At 40.8% G+C, this 18,139-nt stretch overlaps 1 gene segment (V, D, J or C); it reads left to right on the top strand.

Moving 5' to 3' along the window:
• Positions 1–18,139, top strand: part of LOC125104246 (immunoglobulin heavy variable 3-74-like) — a 227,296-nt gene that overhangs the window by 144,953 nt on the left and 64,204 nt on the right.

Genomic DNA, 18,139 nt, shown 5'->3' with positions numbered 1-18,139 from the left:
CACGGCTGTGTATTATTGTGCAATGGGCACAGTGAGAGGACATAAGTGTGAGCCAACAAACCTCACTGTAGGACAGGATCTGGACCACCAGGGGGCGGACGCCACTCACCAGTTCTGTCTTTAAGCCCCAGGAGCAGGCACAGCTGGAGGATATGGGCAAGTTTCCTGTCAGGGTCTTTGGCATTTATGCCTTCAAGCTTTTTCCCCAAGGGAGCCTCTCTGGACACATGATTCTGTGCTTCCTCTTGAATCTCTGACTTGGATATTTGGGAAAACAACTATACTAACATGCACAAAAGACAGTGTCACTTACACTGGCTTGTTCTGTCCCAAAATACTAAAGAATTATAAATATCTCCATGTATGTCATCTGAACCTTACAGGTGTCCCAGATACATTCTCTGTTCATCAGAGGACCACCCAGCTCATTGTCCGAGTTTGTTAGAAGCAGTGTAAAGTGCATGCTGGATATGAGCCTACAGAGGCATCAAAAATCCAAAGCAAGAGAATTAAGAGCCATGGTACTGTCTCTATTTTGAACAATACTCACAGTGTCAATGTTAATCACAGTGTGGGAAAGAGGAGGAAACCTGAACTAGGATGTTGTGTGCATACAGAGTTTGAAGATTACACACACACACACACACACACACGAATATAAAACATTTTTTACATTTTATTTTATTTTTTCACTGTTCCAAGATTCATTGTTTATGCACCACACACAGTGCTCCATGCAATCCGTGCCCTCTGTAATACCCACCCACCAGGATCACAAAACCTCCCACCCCCCGCCCCTTCAAAACCCTCAGATTATTTTCAGAGTCCACAGTCTCTCATGGTTCGTCTCCCCTGCATATTCACCCAACTCCTTTCTCCTCTCTTTCACCCACTGTCCTCCGTGTTATTCCTTATGCTCCACAAGTAAGTGAAACCATGTAATAATTGACTCTCTCTGCTTAACTTATTTCATTCAGCATAATTCCTCCAGTATTGTCCATGCTAATACAAAAGTTGGGTATTCATCCTTTCTGAGGGAGGCATCATACTCCATAGTGTATATGGACCACATCTGCCTTATCCATTCATCTGTTGAAAGTCATCTTGGTTCTTTCCACAGTTTGTTGACCGTGGCCATTGCTGCTTTGAACATTGGGGTACAGAGGGCCCTTTTTTCACCACATCTGTATCTTTGGAGTAAATATTCAGTAGTGCTATTGGAGGTTCATATGGTAGCTCTATTTTTTTAATTTCTGAAGGAAATTCCACACTGTTTTCCAAGACAGTTGCACCAACGTGTATTCCCACAAACAGTGTAAGAGGGTTCCCCTTTCCCTACAAACTCTCCAACATTGTTGTTTCTTGCCTTGTCACTTTTATTTTATTTTATTTTTTCAGTGTTCTGAGATTCATTGTTTATGCCTTGTCACTTCTGCCATTCTAACTGGTGAAAGGTGGTATCTCAGTGTGGTTTTGATATGAATTTCCCTGATGGCTAATGAGAATGGACACTTTTTCATGTGCCTCTTGACTATTCATATGTCTCCTATGGAGAAGTGTCTGTTCATGGCTTCTGCCCCATTTTTTGACATGATTATCTGTTTTTTGGGTGTTGAGTTTGAGATGTTCTTTTTAGGTCTTTGATCTCATCACTTTGTCTGTAGTATCATTTGTAAATATCTTCTCCCATCCCGTGGGTTCCCTCTTTGTTTCATTGACTGTTTCCTTTGTTATACAGAAGGTTTTTATCTTGACGAAGTCCCAAAAGATCATTTTTGCTTTTGTTTCCTTTGCCTTTGGAGGCATGTCTTGTAAGAAGTTGCTGTGGCCAATGTCGAAGAGGATAGAACAAGAGATGGTCTACTCTAGGATTCTGATGGATTCCTGTATCACATTGAGGTTTTTCATCCATTTTGAGTTTATATTTGTGTATGGTATAAGCAAATGGCCGAGTTTCATTTTTTCTGTATATAACTGTCCAATTTTCCCAGCACCATTTATTGAAGAGACCCTCTTTTTTTGCATTGGATATTTTTTCCTACTTTGTCAATTACTTGACATAGAGTTGAGGGTCCATTTCTGGGTTCTCTACTCTGTTCCACTGGTGTAAGTGTCAGTTTTTGTGCCAATACCATGCTGTCTTGGTGATTGCAGCTCTGTAATATAGCTAGAAATCAGGCAATGTGATGCCCCCAGCTTTGTTTCCCTTTTTCAACATTTTCTTCTTGATTTGGGATCTTTTCTGATTCCAGGCAAATTACAGGATTGTTTGTTCCAGCACTTTGAAAAACGACTATAGTATTTAGATCATTATGGAAATTAAAGGTTCTTCTTGGCAACATAGATATATTAACAATATTTATTCTTCCAAACCATGAGCATGAAATGTTTTTCCATCTTTTTGAGTCTTCCTCCATTTCTTTCATAAGTGTTCTGTAGTTTCTGGAGTACAGATCCTTTACCTCTTTGGTTAGGTTTATTCCAAGCTATCTTATTATTTTTTTTTGCTATTGTAAATGGAATCAATTCTCTAATTACTTTTTCCACAGGTTCATTGTTAGTACATACAAAACAACTGATTTCTGTGTATTGGGTTTGTATCCTGCCACATTACTGAATTGCTGTATGAGTTCTAGTAATTTAAGGGTGGAGTCTTTTGGGTTTTCCACATAATGTAACATGCCTTCTGCAAAGAGAGTTTGACTTCTTCTTTGCCTATTTGAATACTTTTTATTTCTTTTTGTTGTCTGATTGCTGTTGCTTGAACTTCTAGTACAACAGTGAACAATAGTGGCTAAAGGGGTCAACCTTGTCATATTCCTGATCCTAAAGGAATGATATTCACTGTGGGATTTTCATAGATGGAATTTATGAATTTGAGGAATGTTCCCTCTATCCCTACACTCTGAAGAGTTTTAATCAGGAAAGGATGCTGTGTTTTATCAAATGCTCTTTTTGCATCATATGAGAGGACCATGTTGTTCTCTCTTCTCTTACTAATTTGTTCTATCATACTGACTGATTTGCAAATGTTGAACGGATGTTGCAGCTCAGGGAAAATCCCACCTGGTCATGATAGATGATCCTTTTCTTTTACTATCGTGTGCAATCATCTAGGATCTACTTGACACTTTTGACATCCATATTCATCAGGGATATTGGTCTGAAATGCTCCTAACTGATGGGGTCTTTGCCTGGTTTCGGGCTCAAGGTAATGCTGGCCTCATAGAATGAGTCTGGAAGTTTTCCATCTGTTTCTAATTTTTGAAAAAGATTCAGGAGAATAGGTATTATTTCTTCTTTGAATATTTGGTAGAATTCCCCCACAGAATCTAGCATGTCCTGGACTCCTGTTTTGGGGAGGTTCATGATCATTGAATGAATCTCATTACTGGTTATTCATCTGTGTAGATTGTTTATTTCTTTCTGTTCCAGTCTTGGAAGTTTATAGGTTCCCAGGAATGCATCCATTTCTTTTATATTGCTTCGCTTGTTGACATATAGCTGTTGATTAAAATTCCTTATGATTGATTCTATTGCTTTGGTGTTAATCATGATCTCTCAGTTTCATTCATAATTTAATAATTTGGGTCCTTTCTCTTTACTTTTGGATAAGTCTGGCCAGTGGCTTATTTATCTTATTAAGTCTTTAAAAGAACCAGCTTCTAGTTTCATTGACGTGTTCTACTGTATTTCTAGTTTCTCATTCATTGAATTCTCCTCTAATCTTAATTGTTTCCCTTCCAGTGCATAGGTTAGGCTTAATTTGTTGTTGATTCTCCACTTCCTTAAGGTCTAAACATAGTTAGTGTATTAAGGATTTTTTTTTTTTTGAGGGAGGCTTGGATGGCTATATATCCCCCCCCCCCCCCCGTAGGATTGCCTTTGCTGTATTCCATAGATTTGGGGCTGAAGTGTCTTCATTCTCATTGTTTTCCATGAAATGTTTAAGTTCTTCCTTGATTTCCTGGTTGACCCAAACATTCTTCAGCAGGATGTTCTTTAGCTTAAAAGTGTCTGAATTTCTCCCAAACTTTTTCTTGTGGTTGAGTTCCGTTTGAAAGCATTATGTTCTGAGAATATGCAGGGAATAATCTCAGTCTTTTGGTGTCAGTTGAGACCTGATTTGTGACCCAGTATGTGGTCAATTCTGGAGAAGGTTCCATATGCACCCAAGAAGAATGAGTATTGTGTTGTTTGCGGGTGGAATGTTCTGTATGTATCAATGAGGTCCATCTGGACCAATGTGTCATTCAAAAGTTTTGTTTCTTTGTTGATTTTCTGCTTAGATGATGAGTCTGTTGCTGAGACTGGAGTATTAAGGTCTCCTACAATTAAGGTATTATTATTAATATCTCTCTTCTTTTTGACTAACAATTGGCTTATGTAGTTGACTGCTCCCATGTTGGGGGCATAGATATTTACATTTGTTAGATCTTCTTGGTGGACAGACCCTTCTAGCATGATATGGTGCCCTCTCTATCTCTGACTACTACTCTGATTTTAGCTTAAAATCTAATTTGTCTGATATGAGAATCACTATCCCAGCTTTCTTTTGAGGCCAGTTCGCATTCGAGGTGTTTCTCCATCCCTTCACTTTCAGTCTAGATGTGTATTTAGGTTGAAAATGAGTCCCTTGTAGACAACATATGGATGGGTCCTGTCTTATCCAATCTGCAACTCTGTGCTATTTTATGGGAAAATTTAGGACATTCATGCTGAGAGTGCTTATCAAAAGATATGATTTTATTGTCATCATGTTGCCTGCGAGGGCCTTGTTTTTTTAGATTATCTCTGTAAATTTCTCTCAGGGTCGTTCTCTTTTTAAGGAACCGCCCTTAATATTTCTTGCAGGGCTGGCTTAGTGGTCACATATTATTTCAGTCTCTGTCAGTCTTGGAAGCTCCTTGCCTCTCCATCCATTCTAAATGAGATCCTTGCCAGATAAAGTATTCTTGGTTACATATTCTTCTCAGTTAGTACCCTGAATATGTCTTGTCAACCCTTTCTGGTTTTCCAGGACTCTGTGAACAGGTCTGACATTATTCTGATGTTCCTCCCTCTGTATGTAAGGGATCTCTTTCCCCTAAATGCCCTTAAGATGGTTCCCTTGGTTTTAAGATTTGCGTTTTTTACTACTACACGCCAGGGCATTGGTTTATTCTCCTTGATCTTGGGAGGGTCCTCTATGCCTCTAGGACATGAGTGCTTTTTTCACCCAAAGATCAGGGAAATTCTCAGTTAGGACTTTTTCAAATATATCTTCTAGTCTTCTCTCTCTCTCCACCCCCAGAGGGATCCCAATAATTCTCACACGGTACATTTCTATAAAGGATTAGCACCTTTATTTCTCAAATTCTGTTTTCATGAATTCTAAGCTGTTTTTTCCAGGCCTCCTCCTGTTCCTTCCTTTCCATCAGTTTGTCTTCTACATCACTAATTAATTCTTCTGCCTCATTTACCCTAGCTCTTAGAGTATCTAGATTAGAATGGATCTCACTGACAGCATTTTTATGTTCTGCCAGATCATCTTGCACTTCTGCCTGAGAGAATCTATGTTGCCATTAATGGTTTCCTCCAGCCTAGCTGTTGTCTGCATAACTGTTACCCTGAAGTATGTTTTTGACATCTTGCTTATATCCATATCCATTAGTTCTGTGGCAGAGGTCACAGTCTGAATTTTTCCTGTATAAGGAATCATCATCCTGATGAAGAGTGATTGAGGGAATGTACAAAGTCCAAATTATTGACCACAACCCAGGAAAGATGCACTTGTTTTATAGGGACCTTAAGGTCTTAGGACTCTTGTTCTTTCAGCCTGTCTTCTGGGGGAGGAACCTGAGGTGCAGTTACTCAGGCAACCCTGTTTGGGCAGAGTTGCCCTACACTCTATAGGGGAATGGGCTCAGTGAAACCCGGTTTGAGGATAATTTATCCTCTGAAAGTTTTTGATGGTGGCTTTCTGTGTCTCTTCTGAGAGTCAGAGCAGAAATGACCATATTCAGACTTCTGTCTCAGAACAAAGAGATCACAGTCTATTCTCCAGAAAGCCCTTCAGGTCACACTGACTCCATTTTGTCTGTGCTGCTAAAAATCACAAGATCCTGGGTTGTGCACCTCACAGCAGCACTCCCAGCCCTTGCTACACGGTCCAGGCATGTCTCTGCCCTTTGTGCTTCCAAAACCACCAGCTGCCCCCAGTTCACACACGTGCCACTGCAGCTCCATGTTTCAGAGAGGGGGTTGCTCTAAAGTCCTTTCTGCAAGGCTACTGGTCTGTGACTCTGTGCCCAGTCCCCTGCCTGGGAGACTTTTGCACTCTGGAGATGCATGGTCCTGGACGATCCCTCCCCCTTCCATTTATCTTCCAGTATCTCCCCGCAGAATCATGACTCTCCACTTCATACCACAAAACTGGCCATCAGAGATATTCTGTTGGTATAGATCCTGATATATCTTCTTACATCCCAGGTTGATTTCGTGAGCATTCAGAGTGACTTGTTATGTATCCAGCTCAATTCGGGGGATCAGTTTAAATAAAGTCCCCTACTCTTTAACCATCTTGCCATGCTCTAGAATCAGCATTTTTAAAAACGATTATGTAGAGCCCAAAATCCCATTATTACCTCAGCGCAGTAGAAGGCTGTGAAGTCTAGTCTCATCCTAGCCAATGTTGAGATTTATTTTCGGGGGACTCTCTGAACTTCGGGATACTGGGCACATGCCCTAAGCCCTAGCCCTTAGCCCCTAATCTCTAACCCCTAAATCTAACCCTATCTCTAACACTAACACTAACCTTAAGCATAACACTGCAGGAAATGAGTAAATAAGTAAATACTAATTCCCATGTGTGAATCTGAGTTCTGAAGAACATCCACATAATAAGAAAACCCTCCCGAGTCAGATAAACTCCCACATTGATGCAAATGTTTGCCTCCACATCTACTTCAGCTTAGTTGTTGTTGTGGAAAGTGTATAAATAACACATCCTCTGAACACTACACCTTCAAGTCCAGGCTGGGAGCCAACTTTATTGAAATACCTGAAACTGGAAATTATCCCCACTCTAAAAACTGCTTCAAAAATAAAATTCTCCTGTGTTCCTTGTCTGCAATGCTGCCAATAAATAAAGTGGACTGTGTACTCTGAGAAACAAACTGACGGTTTTGGAGGGGAGAGCAGTGGGAGTTGGGTGAGCCTAGTGGTGGGTACTAAGGAGGGCACGTATTGCATGGAGCACTGGGTTTGGTGCATAAACAATGAATCTTGGAACACTGAAAAAAAATAAATAAAACTGATGATTTTTGCTATGTGCAGCAACATGGATGTATTCCCAATGATAGATGCTGAGAAAAATGAGTCCTAAAAATAAAAGGACATACAGTAAAATTAACATTTATATATTCTAGAAAATTGAACCTAGTGTAAGATGACATGAGAAAGATCAATAGTTATGTGGGACAGGGTGAAGAAAGGAAGAGAAGAAGGAGGAATTCCACGGAAAATACAGGAAAATCTAAGGGGACATGACCTTCTCACTCTTGACAATGTTTGCTCTGACCCAGTTCTTCCCATATCACACACTCCACACGTGTGACCTTCATCATGTGTCAACTACACACACCATAGCTATTACAGATAATCCCAGAGATGACTCAGGAGGAAGGCAGAGATAGTGCAATGTCAGAGACTTGAAAACACACCTGAGAACACTGATTCTCTGTATTTCAGGGAAACTTTAGAATAAGCAAAAACACCCTGTCCTCATACAGGGGTTCCACATTCCTCATGACCCTGCCATTCTGTTCTTCAAGTGGTTCAGGAAGGCAACAGATCCCATGGGGAGGAGCACAGGTATACATCCTGAGGCTCACTCTCACCCCATAGGTGCTCTTGGACATCTCACAAACTCTCTACAATTCTGGATGTAGGTTCACATGTCTTTATGTGGTAAGATGATGTTTATGCCCCAAGATTTGTGTGAATCTGTAAAAACTACATAGCACATGAAACCCAAGTGTGTACTCTGGAAAATCATTTAAACAAAAATCCGATTTTGCAAATGTCAATACCACTGAGTGAAAGCAATCACATCTGATCTGGTCGTTGCCCACTCTCTAAACACAGATCCCAAGCTAGCTGTATAGGCAGAAGACATGCAAATAGGGCCCTCCATCTGCTGATCAAAGAAGCCCAGCCCTGACCCTAGAAATGAGAGAGGAGCCCCTGGCCCAGGAATCCAAATTGTTCCTATGCAGTGATCAAGACAGAACACAAACAACTCACTATGGAATTTGTGCTTGGCTGGGTTTCCCTAGTTACTATTTCAAAAGCTAATTTATTTTGAAAAAGAGATATTGAGTATGTGACTGGGTATGAGTGAGAGAAACAGTGGAGATCTCATGTCTGCAGGTGTCCATGTGAAGTGCAGTTGGTGGAGACTGGGGGATACCTGGTGAAATCTTGGGGGTCCCAGAAACTTTCTTGTGAACAGGATGACCTGGGTCTGCCACTTTCCAGGGAAAGGGCAGCATGGGTCTAATATTTTAGCTTTGTTGAAATAGCACAGGTTGCTATGGAGATATGGAGATATGAAAGAGCAATTATCTCCAAAGGCAGAAGGACAGGACTGTTCCTGTTCCAGATCAAGCATCTTCCAGATCAAACATACAGGAAAGAAGAATGAGGGAATTCCTCCCTCTGCATTTCATTCTATTCAGAACCTTAATGGATTGGATGAGGCCCACTGGCCCTAGACCATGGTTACAAATACCAGTCTCTTCTGGAACAGCATTATAGGCACCCAAATAAGCAGTGTTTAATCTGGGCACCCATGGCCTAGTCACTTTGACATATAGAGTGAACCATCACACATCAATATTCTGTAAATGTGGGCATCAATATGCATCTCCTTAAATCAAACTCATTCTGAATATAGAGAAAATAACAGGGTCATATTTTCACCTTATATGAAATAAATATCCCGCATATAACCAAAAACATGAAACCCCTTTCCAGAGGATGAGGGGAAGCTCTTGAGTGATGTTTACTCTTCTCCTCAATAATCTGTAATTGGACTATTATGATGTATGGTTAAGAATTCTTAAATGCACTGATCAAGCAAGATGGTAAAAGAGACGGAGGCTTCATTTCATCTGTTTCCATGAATTTAGCGAGATAGCTATCTAATCACTCTGAACACCTGAGTTCAATCTGAGAGGTACGGAAAAAAATGCTGGAATTCTATAAATAGAAAAAGAACTTTTTTCAAGGAAGGAGGGCCGAGAAGTGAAACAAAAGAGATATTTCAGAGGATAAACAACAGGGGAGGGAACTTCAGAAAGCCGGCCAAAATAAGTGATACAGCCCCTGATGGCAAAACCAGAACCATTAGAAATCTGCTCCAGTGAGAGAAATTCCTGCTTGAAAAGTGCTCTTTGGTGAAGGGGGCGGGGCAGAATCTTAGGTGGGACTGTGTGGTCTCAGGATCATGGATACACAGAAAAAATGGGAATGCCTGAACTTGCAGAGTTCCTCAGCATTGCAGCAGGGAGACTCGTTATGGTCTGAGAACTTGGGAGGGGCTCTCAGCTCAGTTCTCTATAAACCCTGAACCCTACCAGCTCTGGTGACAGCTCTCAGTGTGGGGGAGGGATGTTGCATATGCCAAAATATAAGTGGCCCACCGCCATCCCACAAGAGGGGTGACTCAGGAGTGCATATGACCAGGTGACCACTCTCCGTGGGGGATCTTGAGAAGGACAGAGAGGCACGACCCTCTACCTACCCAGGAGGATTGATGCAGGTGCACACCACAGGAGTCTAGATGGTTCCACACACAGAAGGGAAGACTTCTTATCCCTGAGTGTTTACTGAAGAAAGGAGCTGGGATCATTAAGTTCCTGGGCTGGAGATCACCATGTGGCTATTTTTATTCTCATCCTCTAAAGAGACTCAAATGCCTTCAGGGAAGAAAAGCCACATAGAAAAACTAGAAACATCTTACACTGACCCCGACACCTGGCAAGGGTTGGAACAACTCCACTGACACAGAGACACCTGGGAATCAGTGCATCAGGCCCCTCCCTCAGAAGAATAGCTGGAAGAGCATGGAACACCACGTGTACAGAGCACTCAGCACTGCACAACTCCAGCTCTAGGGGAATATACTATATAGAATTTGAGGTTATTTCTCATGATTGGTTACTATTTCAGTTTAAAATTTTCTTTTTTTTTTCCTTTTTTTCTTCGCAATGACTTTCTTATGTTAACAACTCTGTTCTTAAGTCTTAATCTAAGTCGTATTTTGTACACTTACTTTTTACACATATATTCTTCATTTTTTGCTTACTTTCACTGTATTCAATTTTATTTTTGTATATAAGTTTCGCTTTCTTTACAATTTTGGGATTTAGTGTCTTCTAACACACAGACTAAAATATACTCAGGACCAGAGGGGGACAAGATGGTGGGGAAGTAGGAGGAGGTGCCTTTTCAACCTGTACCCTAAGTGAGCTGATTACTTACCAAAGAACTCTGATCATCCATAAAATTCGCCTGTATATTTATACTATATAATATTTATATTATATATTTATATATAATATATAATTATATATTTATATTATTTATATGTATATATGTATATTTATATTATATTATATAGTATAATTAGAATTATACACTTCTGGATCTCTACGGGGCAGAAGACGCCAGTGGGCAGGTAAAGTGGAGTGGGAACGTCGGACTGATATCGAAGATAAAGAAAAGGGGGAGGGAGGCACCAGAAGCAACCCACTGGAAAGTAATACCCCAATATGAGAGTGCCCTGAGACTGGGTACCAGCATTAACTTGGAGTCTGGTTGAAAGCACTCAAAAAGAGCAAAGGATTGTGGGGGGGAAGTTGTGGGAATTGGGACGGTTAGGGACAGGGGCTTAAGTCCGCCAGCCCAGGACAGCCACCACTGGTGCTGAGCCAGAGAGAGTGCAGCAAAGAAGCCAGGTCTTGGTCCCTGAGCTGCCAGCGTGCTTGAGAGCATCTGCATGATGGCTCCCATGAAGGTGAAGGAACTTCGCCAACCTGCAGAACCACAGCCTTATGCACTCTCCACGTACATGTCAGCTACCAGAGTCTGAGTCGTGCCTCACACCCTCCCCTGAGAGAGGTGCGTGCAGGTGCCAGCTGGGCGATCTTGGACCCAAGAGTCTGAACCAGTCCCAGCCAGGGCCAGCGGGAAAATCTCAGTACGCTATTGCTGTACAGAACCTCTCTGGTGGTCTGGAGCTACCCAGACAGCCGCTGCTGTTGTGGTTTTGGATACAAGCAGGAGTTCCTGTGACCCCAGAGACAATGACTGGGAATGTGCTCTGCCAGTCTCAGAGGGGGAATTTATGTGTTCTGGAGCACCCAGAGGGAAACAGACTGAGGTTTCTCTCTGAGAGGGAGGTCTGGGTACAGTTTGCTTTCTTCAAAACCACCAAAACCATCAAAAGCTACCAAGGGGAGAGAAAACAAAGGAACAAACCAACAAAAAACCCTCCAGAGAACAAAAGCCTGAAAATCCAGTTTCCTCAGGGCCCACCCCCTTGATGGGGACAGGGAACATGCCTGAAACACCACTCAGCAGTCACCTCCCTAGAAAGACAAAACAACAACAACAACAAAACAAGAGGACAACCACCACTAATTCAAGATACAACGTTTATTTTTAATTCGTTCCCACTATTCTGGTTCTTTTTTTTTCTATTAATTTATTGTTTTATATCCTTTCAGCGTAATAATATTCATTGTTTTTGCACCACACCCAGTGCTCCATGCAGTCCGTGCCCTCCCTAATACCCACCAACTGGATCCCCCAACCACATCTCCCCACCCCTTCAAAAACCTCAGGTTGTTTTCAGAGTCCATAGTCTCTCATGGTTCACATCCCCTTCCAATTTCCCTCAACTCCCTTCTTCTCTCCAACTCCTCATGTCCTCCATGCTATTTGTTATGCTCCACAAATCAGTGAAACCATATGATAATTGACTCTCTCTGCTTGACTCATTTTACTCAGCATAATCTCTTCCAGTCCCGTCCATGTTGCTACAAAAGTTGGGTATTCATCCTTTCTGATGGAGGCATCATACTCCATAGTGTATATGGACCACATCTTCCTTATCCATTCGTCCGTTGAAGGGCATCTCGGTTCTTTCCACAGTTTGGCGACCGTGGCCATTGCTGCTGTAAACATAGGGGTACAGATGGCACTTTCTATTTCTTCCTGGTTCAGTTGTGGTAGTTTATATGTATCTAGGAATGCATCCATTTCTTCCAGATTATCAAATTTGTTGGCGTAGAGTTGCTCATAGTATGTTCTTATAATTCTCTGTATTTCTATGGTGTTCGTTGTGATCTCTCCTCTTTCATTCATGATTTTATTTATTTGGGTCCTTTCTCTTTTCTTTTTGATAAGTCTGGCCAGGGGTTTATCAATCTTATTAATTCTTTCAAAGAACCAGCTCCTAGTTTCGTTGATTTGTTCTATTGTTTTTTGGTTTCTATTTCATTGATTTCTGCTCTGATATTTATGATTTCTCTTCTCCTGCTGGGTTTAGGGTTTCTTTCTTGTTCTTTCTCCAGCTCCTTTAGGTGTAGGGTTAGGTTCCGTACCTGAGACCTTTCTTGTTTCTTGAGAAAGGCTTGTACCGCTATATATTTTCCTCTCAGGACTGCCTTTGTTGTGTCCCACAGATTCTGAACCGTTGTGTTTTCATTATCATTTGTTTCCATAAATTTTTTCTATTCTTCTTTAATTTCCTGATTGACCCATTCATTCTTTAGAAGGATGCTGTTTAGTCTCCATGTATTTGGGTTCTTTCCAAATTTCCTCTTGTGATTGAGTTCTAGCTTTAGAGCATTGTGGTCTGAAAATATGCAGGGAATGATCCCAATCTTTTGATACCAGTTGAGACTTGATTTAAGACCAAGAATGTGATCTATTCTGGAGAATGTTCCATGTGCACTAGAGAAGAATGTGTATTCTGTTGCTTTGGGATGAAATGTTCTGAATATATCTGTGATGTCCATCTGGTCCAGTGTGTCATTTAAGGCCTTGATTTCCTTGTTGATCTTTTGCTTGGATGATCTGTCCATTTCAGTGAGGGGAGTGTTAAAATCCCCTACTATTATTGTATTCTTGTCGATGTGTTTCTTTGATTTTGTTATTAATTGGTTTATATAGTTGGCTGCTCCCACGTTAGGGGCATAGATATTTAAAATTGTTAGATCTTCTTGTTGGACAGTTCCTTTGAGTATGATATAGTGTCCTTCCTCATCTCTTATTATAGTCTTTGGCTTAAAACCTAATTGATCTGATATAAGGATTGCCACTCCTGCTTTCTTCTGATGTCCTTTAGCATGGTAAATACTTTTCCACCCCCTCACTTTAAACCTGGAGGTGTCTTCGGGTTTAAGATGAGTTTCTTGTAGGCAACATATAGATGGGTTTTGTTTTTTTATCCATTCTGATACCCTGTGTCTTTTGATTGGGGCATTTAGCCCATTAACATTCAGGGTAAGTATTGAGAGATATGAATTTAGTGCCATTGTATTGCCGGTAAGGTGACTGTTATTGTATATTGTCTCTGTTTCTTTCTGATCTACTACTTTTAGGGTCTCTCTTTGCTTAGAGGACCCCTTTCAATATTTCCTGTAGAGCTGGCTTGGTATTTGCAAATTCTTTCAGTTTTTGTTTGTCCTGGAAGCTTTTTATCTCTCCTTCTATTTTCAATGATAGCCTAGCTGGATATAGTATTCTTGGCTGCATGTTTTTCTCATTTAGTACTCTGAATATATCGTGCCAGCTCTTTCTGGCCTGCCAGGTCTCTGTGGATAAGTCTGCTGCCAATCTAACATTTTTACCATTGTACGTTACAGACTTCTTTTCCCAGGCTGCTTTCAGGATTTTCTCTTTGTCACTAAGACTTGTAAATTTACTATTAGGTGATGGGGTGTGGACCTTTTCCTATTGATTTTGAGGGGGGTTCTCTGAACCTCCTGGATTTTGATGCTTGTTCCTTTTGCCATATTGGGGAAATTTTCTCCAATAATTCTCTCCAATATACCTTCTGCTCGCCTCTCTGTTTCCTCTTCTTCTGGAATCCCAATTATTCTAATGTTGTTTCGTCTTATGGTGTGATTTATCTCTCGAATTCTCCCCTTGTGGTCCAGTTGCTGTTTGTCCCTCTTTTGTTCAGTTTCTTTATTCTCTGTCATTTGGTCTTCTATATCGCTAATTCTCTGTTCTGTCTCATTCATTCTAGCAGTGGGAGCCTCCATTTTTTATTGCACCTCATTAACAGCTTTTTTTATTTCAACTTGGTTAGATTTTAGTTCTTTTATTTCTCCAGAAAGGGCTTCATCTCTCTGAGGAGGGTTTCTCTAATGTCTTCCATGCCTTTTTCAAGCCCGGCTAGAACCTTGAGAATCGTCATTCTGAACTCTAGATCTGACATATTACTAATGTCTGTATTGATTAGGTCCCTAGTCTTCGGTACTGCCTCTTGTTATTTTTTTTGTGGTGAATTTTTCCGCCTTATCATTTTGTCCAGATAAGAGTATATGAAGGAGCAAGTAAAATATTAAAAGGGTGGCATCAACCCCAGGAAATATGCTTTAACCAAATCAGAAGAGGTCCCAAATCGTGATGGGGGAGAAAAGGGATAAAAAGAGGTTCAGAAAGAAAAAAAAAAAAGAAAAGAAACAAACAAAAAAAAGAAAACGAATAAAGAAAACTATAAAAAATTGTATATATATATATTACAATTTTTTATTGTTTTCTTTATTTTCTTTATTTATTTCTATATTTTCTAATATATATATATATTAGATAAACTAGTTAAAAAACGTTAAAAGAAAAGGGTGAAAGTTAAAGAAAAATAGCAGAAGAAAAGAAAAAAAATTGAAAAAGAAAAAAAAATTAAATTAACTGCAAGGCTAAGAATCATGGGGAGAAAGCCAGGAGTTCCGTGCTTTGCTTTCTCCTCCTCTGGAATTTCGCTGCTCTCCTTGGTATTGAACCTGCACTCCTTGGTAGGTGAACTTGGTCCTGGCTGGATTTCTTGTTGTTCTTCTGGGGGAGGGGCCTGTTGTAGTGATTCTCAAGTGTCTTTGCCCTAGGCGGAGTTGCACCACCCTTACCAGGGGCAGGGCTCAGTAATTTGCTCGGATTTGCTGTCGGGAGCTTTAGTTCCCTGAGCGCTTTCCGTAGAGTTCTGGAGGACTGGAATGAAGACTGCGGCCTCTCAGTCTCCTGCCCGCAGGAGCCGAGAGCCCAGGGCCCCACTCCTCAGTGCGCCCTCAGAGAATAGCGCCCAATTACAGCCGTCTGCCTGGCCTCTTACCACGCTACAAGCTCACGGAGACTGCGACCAGTTCAAGGTAACCCCGAGCTATGAGTTCAATCCTTGGCTCCGTCTCTGTAGCCGGCCTCCCCGTTCTAATACCTGTAAGCTCTGCGACACTCAGACACCCCCGATCCTTCTGTGACCCTGCAGGACCTGAGGCCATGCTGACCCCGTGTGGGCTTCACCCCAGTTAAGCCTCTGGAGTGATGTCCCTCAGCAGAACAGACTTTTAAAAGTCCTGATTTTGTGCTCCATTGCTCCAGCGCTTGCTGGGAGCCGGGCCCTCCCCCCACAGTCTATCTTCCCCTCGCTTTGGATTCACTTCTCCACCAGTCCTACCTTTCAGAAAGTTATTGATTTTCTGTTTCTAGAATTGCTGTTCTCTTCGATCTCCTGTTGGATTTGTAGGTGTTTGCAATCTTTAGATAAGCTATCTAGCTGTTTCCCCACTACCTGAAGTAATCTCAGCTGCTACTTCTCCTCCATCTTGACTCCCCTCTCAATATAGTTTTAATAGGAAACTCCCTAATGCTAGTGATGAACATTTTTTCATGTGTCTGATAGCCATTTGTATGTCTTCATTGAAGAAGTGTCTGTTCATATCTTCTGCCCATTTTTTTATATGATTTTCTGTTTTGTGTTTGTTGAGTTTCAGGAGATCTTTAAAAATCCTGGATATCAACCTTTTGTCTGTACTGTCATTTGCAAATATCTTCTCCCATTCCGTGGGTTGCCTCTTTGTTTTTTGACTGTTTCCTTTGCTGTGCAGAAGCTTTTGATCTTGATGAAGTCCCAAAAGTTCATTTTTGCTTTTGTTCCCTTTGCCTTTGGAGCCATATCTTGAAAGAAGTTGCTGTGGCTGATATCGAAGAGGTTATTGCCTATGTTCTCCTCTAGCATTCTGAGGGATTTCCTGTCTCACATTGAGGCCTTTTATTCATTTTGAGTTTATCTTTGTGTAGGTGTAAGAACTTCATAATATCAATCTATGAAAGACCTACAGCAAATATCATCCTCAATGGGAAAAAGCTCGCAGCCTTCCCGTTGAGATCAGGAACACGACAAGGATGCCCACTCTCACCATTATTGTTAAACATAGCATTAGAAGACCGAGCAACAGCAATCAGACAACAAAGAAAAATAAAAGGTATCCAAATTGGCAATGAAGAAGTCAAACTCTCTCTCTTCACAGATGCCATGATTCTTTATATGGAAAACCCAAAAGACTCTACTCCCAACTACTAGAACTCATACAGCAATTCAGCAATGTGTCAGGATACAAGGTCAATGTACAGAAATCAGTGTCTTTCTTTTCAACTAACAATAAAAACACAGAAAGGGAAAGTAGAGAACAGATTCCATTTACTATAGCACCAAGAACCATAAGATACCTGGGAATAAACCTAACCAAAGGGGTAAAGGATCTGTACTCAAGGAACTACAGAACACTCATGAAAGAATTGAAGAAGACACAAAAGGATGGAAGACCATTCCATGCTCTTGGATTGGAAGAATAAACATTGTTAAAATGTCTATACTGCCTAGAGCAATCTATACTTTTAATGCAATTCCGATCAAAAATCCACCGGTATTTTTCAAAGAGCTGGAGCAAATAATCCTAAATTTGTATGGAATCAGAAGAGAACCTGAATCGTTAAGGAATGTTGAAAAACAAAAATAAAACTGGGGGCATCATGTTACCTGATTTCAAACTTTACTACAAAGCTGTGATCACCAGATAGCATGGTACTGGCATAAAAACAGACACATAGACCAGTGGAACAGCGTAGAGAGCCCAGATATGGATGCTCAACTCTATGGTCAACTAATATTCAACAAAACAGGAAAAAGTACACAGTGGAAAAAAGACAGTCTCTTCAATAAATGGTGCTGGGAAAACTGGACAGCTATATGTAGAAGAATGAAACTCAACCATTCTCTTACACCGTACACAAAGATAAACTCGAAATGGATAAAAGACCTCAATGTGAGACAGAAATCCATCAGAATCCTAAAGGAGAACATAGGCAGTAACCTCTTTGATATCAGCCACAGCAACTTCTTTCAAGATATGACTCTAAAGGCAATGGAAATAAAAATGAAGATGAACTTTTGGGACTTCCTCAAGATCAAAAGCTTCTGCACAGCAAAGGAAACAGTCAACAAAACAAAGAGGCAACCCACGGAATGGGAGAAGATATTTGCAAATGACAGTACAGACAGAAGTTTGATACCCAGGATCTATAAAGAACTCCTCAAACTCAACACACACAAAACAGACAATCATATCAAAAAATGGGCAGGAGATATGAACAAACACTTCTCCAATGAGGACATACAAATGGCTATCAGACACGTGAAAAAATGTTCATCATCACTAGCCATCAGGGAGATTCAAATTAAAACCACATTGAGATAATACCTTACACCAATTAGAATGGCCAAAATTATCAAGACAGGAAACAACATTGATGGAGGGGATGTGGAGAAAGGGGAACCCTCTTACACTGTTGGTTGAAATGCAAGTTGGTGCAGCCACTTTGGATAAGGAAGATGTGGTCCATATACACTCTCGAGTAGTATGCCTCCATCAGAAAGGATGAATACCCAACTTTTGGAGCAACATGGGTTGTGGTGTGCATATACAATGAATTCTGTTACAGTGAAAAGAATTTTTTAAAAAATTTACAAGAAAAAAATAAGAGATATGGTGCATATACAATGAATTCTGTTACAGTGAAAAGAATTTTT

The sequence above is a fragment of the Lutra lutra genome, chromosome 7 (assembly GCF_902655055.1).
Source record: "Lutra lutra chromosome 7, mLutLut1.2, whole genome shotgun sequence".
Classification (NCBI taxonomy): domain Eukaryota; kingdom Metazoa; phylum Chordata; class Mammalia; order Carnivora; family Mustelidae; genus Lutra; species Lutra lutra.
This window is presented reverse-complemented; position numbering and strand designations above follow the sequence as displayed.